The 10,026-nt window shown below is 42.5% G+C and overlaps 1 protein-coding gene across 1 annotated transcript in view; it reads left to right on the forward strand.

The window, feature by feature from the left end:
- LOC116706523 (exostosin-1) overlaps positions 1-10,026 on the forward strand; it is a 321,262-nt gene that overhangs the window by 102,565 nt on the left and 208,671 nt on the right. The gene's annotated exons all lie outside the window — the stretch shown is intronic.

Below are 10,026 nucleotides of genomic sequence, written 5' to 3' on the forward strand. Positions count from 1 at the left end.
TACCTGTCTTGATTTAAATATCATTAAGGTTAAATGTTCTCTCCCTCCGATGGTAATAAACCGCTTTAACGTCATTCTGGGCCTGATACACCACATAATAATTACAATAGTGCCGTGAAATGACAGCAAGTAATGTGTTTTTTTTCCTATTTAGTAGTATTGTTTATTCAGGTTTCTGACTACATATAAAAGATCGTGTTTTATTCCCCCACACAGTGGGAAGCTCTACTCCCTGTGACACTCATCAAGATGAAGAGGAATAGAAAAACGGATGCACAGGCACTGCAGCCATGTCGCTATATGAAGTGCTACATCGTGTGTTTGAAAGTATTTAGTAACATTAAAATGGATCTTTCTATCCTATGGGGCTTTTATACTGGTGGATAGAAACCGCTCGTCAGCATTTCCCCCGCCCGCCAAAACAACGGGAATTTAAAGCATGTAGTTTCTAATGACTCTGGAACGCTGTTGATCCACCGATGCAAAGGGTTAATGATTTGCATTTTAGTGGAAAGTTGGAGTGAACTTTGAGTGATGTTAATGTGGAAAAGGGATGAGTGGATGAAACTTCAGACTTTATGTTATCCAACATGTGACCTTTACTTGTTTGCCACGACACCCTGTATGTTACCTAACTGTACCTACGGTTACCTAACGGATCGAGACATGTTACTAACGGGATCACCGAACATGTACCTCACGGGATACCGAACTGTTACCTACGGGAACCGAACATGTTACCTACACCGACGCAGATACCGAACTGTTACCTATGGGATACGAAATGTTACCTATGGGATACCTAAGCCTATGGTACTAACCTCTTCAAACACCACGGATACCTAACATGTTCCAAATAACATGTTACCTAATGGGATAGCCTACACATTTCCTAACAGGATACCTTAACATTTACCTACGGGATACCTAACATGTTACCATTAACGTGATCCGAACATGTTACCTTACCTACGGGATCCGAACATGTTACCTAACGGGATACCTAACATGTTACCTAATGGGATACCTAACATGTTACCTAACGGGATAACCGAACATGTTACCTTAAACGGGAATACCGTGAACCTGTTTACGTACCGAATGTTACCTAACGGGATACCGAACATGTCCTAACGGGATCCGAACTACTGGGTACTAACTGTACACGGGATCCTAACATGTTACCTAACGGAGTAACCTGAACATGTTTACTTACCACGGATACTAAAACCTAACGGATACCGACAGTTGACCAAACATAGACCTGTACCTAACGGATACCTAACATGTTTACCTAACGGATACCTACCATGTACCTAACGGAAGATACCGAACATGTTACCTAACGGGATCCGGAAAATGTACCTAAGACGGGATTATCCGAACTGTTACCTACACGGTATACCCGAACATGTACCTCACGGATACCGACATGTTACCTTACGGATACCTACATGTTACTAACGGGATACCTAACATACTGTTACCTAGGATACCTCATGGTACCCTAACTGTTACCCTAACGGATCCACGTTTCCTAACCATGTTCCTCAACATGTTTACCTAACATTTACCTAACATGTTACCCCTACAGATACACTAACAGTTACCTAACATGTTACCTAACAGGATACCTAACATGTTACCTAACAGTTACTAACAGATACCTCAAGTCACATTTTACCTAAGATACCTACTGTTACCTAACAGATACCTAACATTGTTACCTACCAGGATTACCTAACTTGTGTACCTAAGAACACCTGTTACCTAACATGTTACCTAACAGGATACCTACCCCTAATCAGTATACCTACATTTACTACTGTTACCTACAGATACAATACCTAACGTACCTACAGTCGTACACCTAAATGTTTAGATAGCTAAGACAGGTTTGGTGTATTGAGAGACAGAGGGACCAGGTTAAGTCCCTCCTCTCGGCCTACAGACTCTTAGATGCTTCGTCTATTAACAGGTCAAGCAGCTTCCTGATCAACACATCAACCCTGCATGCTGAACCCTGCACGCTGAACCCTGCACGCTGAACCCTGCACATCTGAACCCCTGCCGCGCAACCCTGAACCTGAACCCGCATGCTGAAACCCTGCATGGGACACCTGCCGCTGGCCTGCCACGCTGAACCGCACTGGCTCGACTCCCTGCACTCTGAACCCTCGCCGGTAACCTGCATGCTGAAACCCTGCACGCTAAACCCTGCCCGCTAACCTGCACGCTGACCCTGCACGCTGAACCCGCGTGAACCGCACTGAACCCTGCAATGCTGAACCCGCACTGAGGCGGCGGCCCGAAAATATGAACCCTGCACGCTGAACCCTGCATACTGAACCCTGCATGCTGAACCATTCATTCTCTGCGTTTAACCCATCCCTCGATGGAGCAGTGGGCAGCCAATCACAGCGCCCCGGGGACCAGCTCCAGATCTGAGCCAGTGCCTTGCTCAAGGGCACGTACAGAATTTACTAAAGCTTGCCAGAGAAGCTGGTTGGAGCGGGAATGTGGTGCCGACTGAGACGAGACAGACGTTGAAATACTTTGTGACACGCTAGATGATGTTGTGTGAGTTTTGGGATCAGCGTTGACTTTGACAGATCTGTGTGCCGGCTTCTATCAGCCTCACCACGGCAACAGATAATTGGATATCTCATCTTCCAGTCACATGTGATGCTGTACATGTTGCCATGCATATAGACGCACACACACACACACACACACACACAGCCGCCCCACACTTAAAGTAGTCATTTTTTTAATGTGAAATAAATAAAGTGGACCCAATCTGAGCTCCATATAAAGCTCTGCACAGCCCAACAAGGATCCTGATGAGAGTGCGAAAGTACGACCACATCCCACCTACGACTAAAAACATTTCTTTTTAGCAGAATCTATGAGTTTTAACCTTGCACAATAACGTTGTTGCACTATTTATATGTATATTAAACTGATGTTTTTATCTTGCTGTTATGATCTTACCTGTAGCACTTTGAGGTTTGACTTAAATGTAAAGTGCATTGCAAATATAATGTAAAAATGTAATACATTATTGAAATCAAACGCCTGTTTCAGGATATCATTTTCAAGTTAAGGGCGAGTTCAACATGGGAGAGTAGTTTATCTTAGACATTGTGCATGTGTAATTCCATTTTCATTAGCATGGAAGCAAAAATCAATGTCAAGTTTATGTTTGTGTCTATTTCTGTGCTGCAGCATTCACTTCCAGACGCTGCCTCGTCGAGATGTGACATGAAGGCCGTAGTTACAGAAACGCTGTGGGATGGAGGAGGATATGTCAGCAGTTCAATCAATAGAGCCAGTTCATTTAAAGAAACAACACACTCGGGTAGTTTGTAGTTCTGCAAAGAACAGCACGTTTTGGGATTGGATTAACTCTTTAATAGGATTTATCCCTGAAGGGAAGCCCATAAAATATTCTGTCTCTTGTTTTGAAGGGTGCTTTTATCAGTGTGCATTTAATAATAACACTGACTCAGACAGTCTTTTGGCTGAAAGAAGCTTATTTAATGGTTCTCAGCGAGTGGTTTTTTTATAGGGCTGGATGAAAAAATGATGTACTTCATTGTTAATGGGGACAAACTGAGGAATGGACCAACACCAGCTATGTGTATTTAGAGGACTTTCACCTCATTCACATTTAGTGGATTAGTCAACAGATTTTTTATAGATATTCTATAATTGAACTTTTCCTGGGATCCTACTGAACTTTGTGCAAAGTGCAGCACAGAAAACTCAAACATACAAAACAATTATTTAGTTTTTACAGTATTATATATTAGAGTTCCAGAGTTAGGTCCAACCACAGAAAAGGCCCTGTCCCCCCGAGTTTTAAGTCTTGGGGACCACAAACTGGAGCTGGCTCTCGGACCTCAGTGACCGCGCTGGACTATAAATTAGGACGAGGTCCGAGATATATGTTGGAGCCAGTTCATCCACAGCTTTAAAAACAAACGATAACATCTTAAAATCAATCCTAAAAACGTACAGGAAGCCAGTGCAATGAGGCAAGAACTGGACTTATATGGAGTTATATGGAGTTATATGGAGTTATATGGAGTTATATGGAGTTATATGGAGTTATATGGAGTTATATGGAGTTATATGAAGTTATATAGAGTTATATGAAGTTATATGGAGTTATATGGAGTTATATGGAGTTATATGGAGTTATATGGAGTTATATGAAGTTATATGGAGTTATATGGAGTTATATGGAGTTATACGAAGTTATATGGAGTTATATGAACGTGCTTTTTGGTTCCAGTTAAAAGACGTGCGGCAGAATTTTGGACTAACTATAAGCGTGAAAGTTAGCATTGTGTTGTAAGACAGCGTGTCTTAGCTGTGATCCAGACCCAGTTTTCTTCCTCCTTCTTTTGTTCTCGCTTGTAGAAAGAATGACGCAAGACCTACAGTTGACAAATTGTCCGGATTGTGTCCACATGCTGTCCACATCTCACTGAGATGTAAAGTCAAAGCGAGCCAGGCTACCTTGGCACGTGGTCTGGTTGATCGGATCCAATCTCGGAGCGTACCAACTGGACAGTTAATGCGTCCTGGGGGGGTCAGATGACTAAAGTCCAGTTAAAAAGACAAGTGTAACCTCGGTCTAATAACTATGGCGGTTTATGTTACAATGAAGGCTAGATATCGTCTAGATGTTGGCTAACCCTCATGTTGTCTTACCGTCAAAATTTAAAATCAACATTTTTGTTGGCACTTTTTATTAATGTTTTTAACTTTTTCTGATGTTTTTGTCCCTTTTTTTTCAACAATGTTGATGCTTTTTTTCAATGTTTGTCACTTTTTTTGACATTCAACACTACGTAACACTAACTTATTAACTTTAGCCTTACAGTTATTTTTGGAATTTATGGTCAATAAACCTCATTTATAGGAAGTTATACCCAAATGTTTGAGTTAAAAAGCGAAATTAGGAATTATTGAGACTAAAATTAAGATGGATGTTGATGATAATCCACGACTGGAATATGTCCCTTTTTACTCAACACTATTTCAACACACACGTTCACTTTGTTTACATGCTAAAATATAAATACGAACCCAAAATTAATTAAAGTAGAGATTTAGTACTTTGCAAAGAGCGTTGGAATTCATCATGTTATTTTGGGGATTACAAAGACACTGGTATATGACAACATGAGACACATATGGCAAACAGTGGGGACAACCGGACATGGGACATTAGGCATGGAGAGCAAGCAGAGGCAACATGAGCAGGACACATTAGGCATGAGAGGCACATAGGACCAGACATGAGTGCAGAACACTTAACAACAGAATAAGGACAACATGAGGACAGCATGAAGACAACAGGAGACCCATGAAGACGACATGGGACAACTGATTACAACAGAGGGCAGCCATGGGTAAACATTAGGGACAACTAGACACATGGGTACAGCCTGAGGACAGCATGATGACACATGAGGTCGAAACCTGATGTGGACAGCAGGAAGACAACCATGAGACAAGCATGAGACAACCTTATCACAACATGTGGCAAACATGTGACAACATGAGGACAACATGAGGACAACATGAGGACAACATGAGGACAACATGAGGGTTAATCGTTTTTTTTTAGCATATATGAAAGGCCGACCATTCCTGGAATAAAGACAATGCAAGTGGGAGAAACAAGTTGATTTCCAAAATAATCATAATTCTCATCTTCTTCTCTGATTCTGAGTCAATTCCCAATTTACTTTTATGTCCAGTAAAATTGAATAAGACGCAACAAAATCAATGAAGTTTTGGGTAATTAAAAAGAACATTGATGTAGGAAAATGGGTCAGTTTGACCCGGGGACAACATGAGGACAACATGAGGACAACATGAGGGTTAGAGCCAGTAATTACATATTTAAATTTTAACCTGTATCTTAATTTGTACAGTTCCTGTGAACTGGGAGCTTTACCCTCTGGTTTGACTTCATTAGTCATTTTTTCTCGACTCATTCCACGTTTCAGCAGATGTGAACGTCAACATCCACTCAGAAAGAAAAATACTGCAGAGTGGAGGCTTCCAGACATCTTTACCCACTGTCCCCCTGAATCCACGCTGGCTGGGATACCTGTTTTGGAGTAATTGTAATTTTTATTTTATTTATTTTACCTTTATTTAACCAGAAAGAAAACTCATTGAGATTAAAAATCTCTTTTCCAAGAGTGTCCCGGCCGAGATGAGCAGCAGCACGAACAACAAGGTTGCAGACATATAACAAATAACACATATCATGAACATAAAACATAAAACACTATATATGCTGTTAATGAATAGTGAGTAACAAGGTCATAAAATGTCTAAATTTCCACAATAGTGAATAACCACAAGGATCGTCAGAATAATCAATCATAACATCTACAGCCAGTGTGTTCAGCCTCCATGTCATTTAAAAGGACTTTAACATGATCTGGAGTTCAGATATGGCATCTCAAGACTATAAAGTAATAATTCTGTCCATTTGGGAAAAGCTGAGTGGACAAATCGGTCCCTTCCTGCACAGTGTTGCGCAATATCGGAGAGCATTGATGCAGGACGTCTAATCCCCACCTCAGCAGAGCTGGAGCTGGATGTTCTGGGCAGCGTCCAGATACCGGGACTTTAAATATGAAGATAAGGTTAATTCACCGTCATATTCCAAATAGGCAAACACACACAGCTGTTGTAGAGTTACGTGGCTGTGCTGGTTTAATCTCACTTGCCCGTTATGTTGTCAACTCGTGCAAAGAGGTTTTCTTCTGGGAGTGAAGTTTTTTCTTAATGAAAGTTTCTCTTCTATAACTGTTTCAACCCCAAGTTGAATTCCTTCTAACTCATCCCAAACCAAAGTTGTAGACGCCAAAATATATTCAGAAATGGAACCCTAACTTTATCCAAGGTGTGTTAATTTGCTTAAGTTTGCCGTATTATTATCCCTTACATTCATTTCATGTCAACAAACGCAGCCAGCCCCATTTGCTGAAGATGTCACATTGGTTTTAAAGCTTTGAAAAGCCAGAAAGATGAATTATTTTAATACGTGCATTATCTTTGTTGACAACACGACGTATGTATTTGACTTTTAACCCCTTTGTGATAAGATTAAATCTGGCTTGAGTCCATTAAATGTAAATACCTGGCTCCATGTAGCGTAGCATTAATTAGCTGAAACTGTATTTCTGTATTTCATAACGTTCTACTCTAGTTGACTCCCCTCTACTCGAGGCCGGTCTGCGTTCTCCTTTATGAGACATTTTTTAACTTTTGAGTCCTAAATGAGGAGACATCAACGTTTTGATTAGGCCAAGGACCCCTTAGCTGAAAGAGGGACTGAGCAGGGACCCCCTAATACATACAGTACATTGGATACACATGGATGATAATGGATGTATGGATATTCATATAATAGATATTTATACATAGTGTTCTAATGTAAACATGTGGAAGGCAAAGTTCTTGAGTGTTAAAGAGGAATTATGCAGTTTTTTTAGCTTAATTTACATTAAATGAACAGATTCTGAGCCATGGAATGGTTAGATGACTTAGAGAAACCTGTAGGGGGGCTCTATAGAGAAACCTGTAGGGGGGGCGCTATAGAGAAACCGGAGGGGGGTTCGCTATTAGAAAAACCTGTAGGGGACGAGCTCTGACAGAGGAACTGTAGGGGGAGCTCTATAGAGATACCTGTAGGGGGGCGTCAATAGAGAAACCTGTAGGGGTTGAGGTTATAGAGAAAACCGGAGGGGGGGGCTCTATAGTAGGAAACCTGTAGGGGAGGCCTATAGAGCAACCCTGTAGGGGAGGTGCTTAGAGACAACGCTGTAAGGGGGCGGCAATAGAGAACTAGGGGCTCTGTAGGACGGTCCGTAGGAGACTGTAGTATGCGCAAGTAGCAACCTGTAGGGGAGCTCTACAGAGCGTACCTGTAGGGGGGCTCTATACGAGATACCTGTAGGGGGGCGCAAAGAGAAACGCTGTAGGGGGAGTCATATAGAAAACCTGTAGGGGGAGGTCTATAGAGGACATGTAGGGGGGCTACTATAAGAAAACCTGTAGGGGGGCTCTAAATGAGAAGAATACCTGTAGGGGGGGCACATAGTACGGGGGGGGGAAACCTGTTAGGGGGGAGGTCTAAAGGGGAAACTTGTTAGCGGGGCTCTGTAGAGAAACCTGTAGGGGGGGCTCTGATAGAGAACATGTAGGGGGGGGACTTCTATAGAGAAAACTGTAGGGGGGGGCGCTCTATTAGCGAAACCTGGAGGGGGGCTCTATAGAGAAACTGTAGGGGGGGCTCTTGGAGAAACTGTAGGGGGGCTCTATAGAGCAACTGTAGGGGGGAGCTCTATAAGAAACCTGTAGGGGGGGGGGGGCTCTTTAGAGAAACCTGTAGGGGGGGCTCTTTAGAGAAACCTGTGTAGTTGTATATTAAGGGAACCTTTTGGAGAATCTGTTGCGTTATGCACAGCGTATACAGGTCCACATGTGAAGGACATGTCCTCAGGTCCACTGTGAGGACTAAATGGCTGCAGCTGCTGTCTTTTTAAAACAGAAATGATGAAGGTTGCACGTCCCCCCAGGTTGGATCAGCTTCATTCTCCCATTGTCTTTGTCCTAACAACCTGTCCCGCTCTCTATTTCTGTCACTCACACGTCTTTCGGGTCCCAATCACTCGGTCACCAGCCGCCTTGCACACGACAGCGTCCACTAAAGGATGATTTGTGATAAATCAGCTGATCAGATTCTCCCAGAGTCCTGCTGTTGTTTCTGTTTATTAAAGAACATTTTGCTAAATCATCCTGGTTGTCTTGTTTATTTCTCCTTTGTCATTGACAGTGTGTCTTCTCCGATAATGTGCTGATTGATGGCGCCGTCCCCTCCAGCATGTTTACCCTCCCCGGACCTCTGAAACCGATGTGTCCCCGCATCGCTGGAGGACATTATAGTCAGGCATACGATTGGTGCCCTGGCTGATGGATCACAAAGGCCAAACCACCTTTTCTCTGACTCACTGCAGACACATTACACAAATATTCCTTTTTAGTGTCCTCAAACCTGGCAGCACAATGGACTTCAGAGTTTATTGAAAGGATGAAATGTACAATGAAGCGTGCATGGAGGCACGGCTCTGATGGATGGGCATGCGTTGAAGAGAGTGAATCCATCTACTCTCCTTCATAATGGGGAGAAATAAGTAGATTTATTTTGTGGAATGGAGTAGTTTTGTCTTTCAAACGACTTTCTGCGTGATTATTTTTAGCCGGGCGGCTATGGAGAAAATCAAATATCTATATTATCGATATTTGTGACCAAATACATGGATGTTGATATTGTAGGGTGGATTATCGGTGCTTTTACAAAATATTTACACAGGGACATTTTTGATTAATTATCATCAGTAATGTCCGGGCGCGCCCTACGTCTCTCAGCCGTGGCTTGGTAGCGTTGCATTCCCCCCCCCCCCAACCCATTTCCCGTGTTCTCCTTCTCCATAATCAACATGGTACACGCTCCGTTCTGTGCACGTGCAATACGTTTGTCACAGATGATAATCATGATGTACGAGGATTTACGGCCCTGCACCATCTGTTCCACGGTAGCAGTCAGCTGTTAGCCTCCACCGGAAAGCTAACGACGCTAGTTTAGCTAACCGCTAATTCGGCTAACCGCTAGCTTGATTCAGCCTAAAATATCGTTACTCAAACCAAACGGCGGGAAAAGCAGCTCCAGCTAAATTAAGACTTTCCAGTAATAATAAAGACACGTATTAAGTGATTGTGTTTTAAATGAGCACAAGTTAAGGGGACCAGATTTCTCAGACAAAATCCGGGGACATTTTCAGCTCAGAAGCGTATTTACCTCCAAAACAAGTAATGTTTTTATTTTAGTAAAACTTAACCCCTTAACCCTTGCTGCTACTTCCTACTCCACTACATCTCAGAGGGGAATGTTTCAAGATAGAAAGTCCTAATATTTCAAGATAAAAA

Source organism: Etheostoma spectabile, chromosome 18 (assembly GCF_008692095.1).
Source record: "Etheostoma spectabile isolate EspeVRDwgs_2016 chromosome 18, UIUC_Espe_1.0, whole genome shotgun sequence".
Lineage (NCBI taxonomy): Eukaryota > Metazoa > Chordata > Actinopteri > Perciformes > Percidae > Etheostoma > Etheostoma spectabile.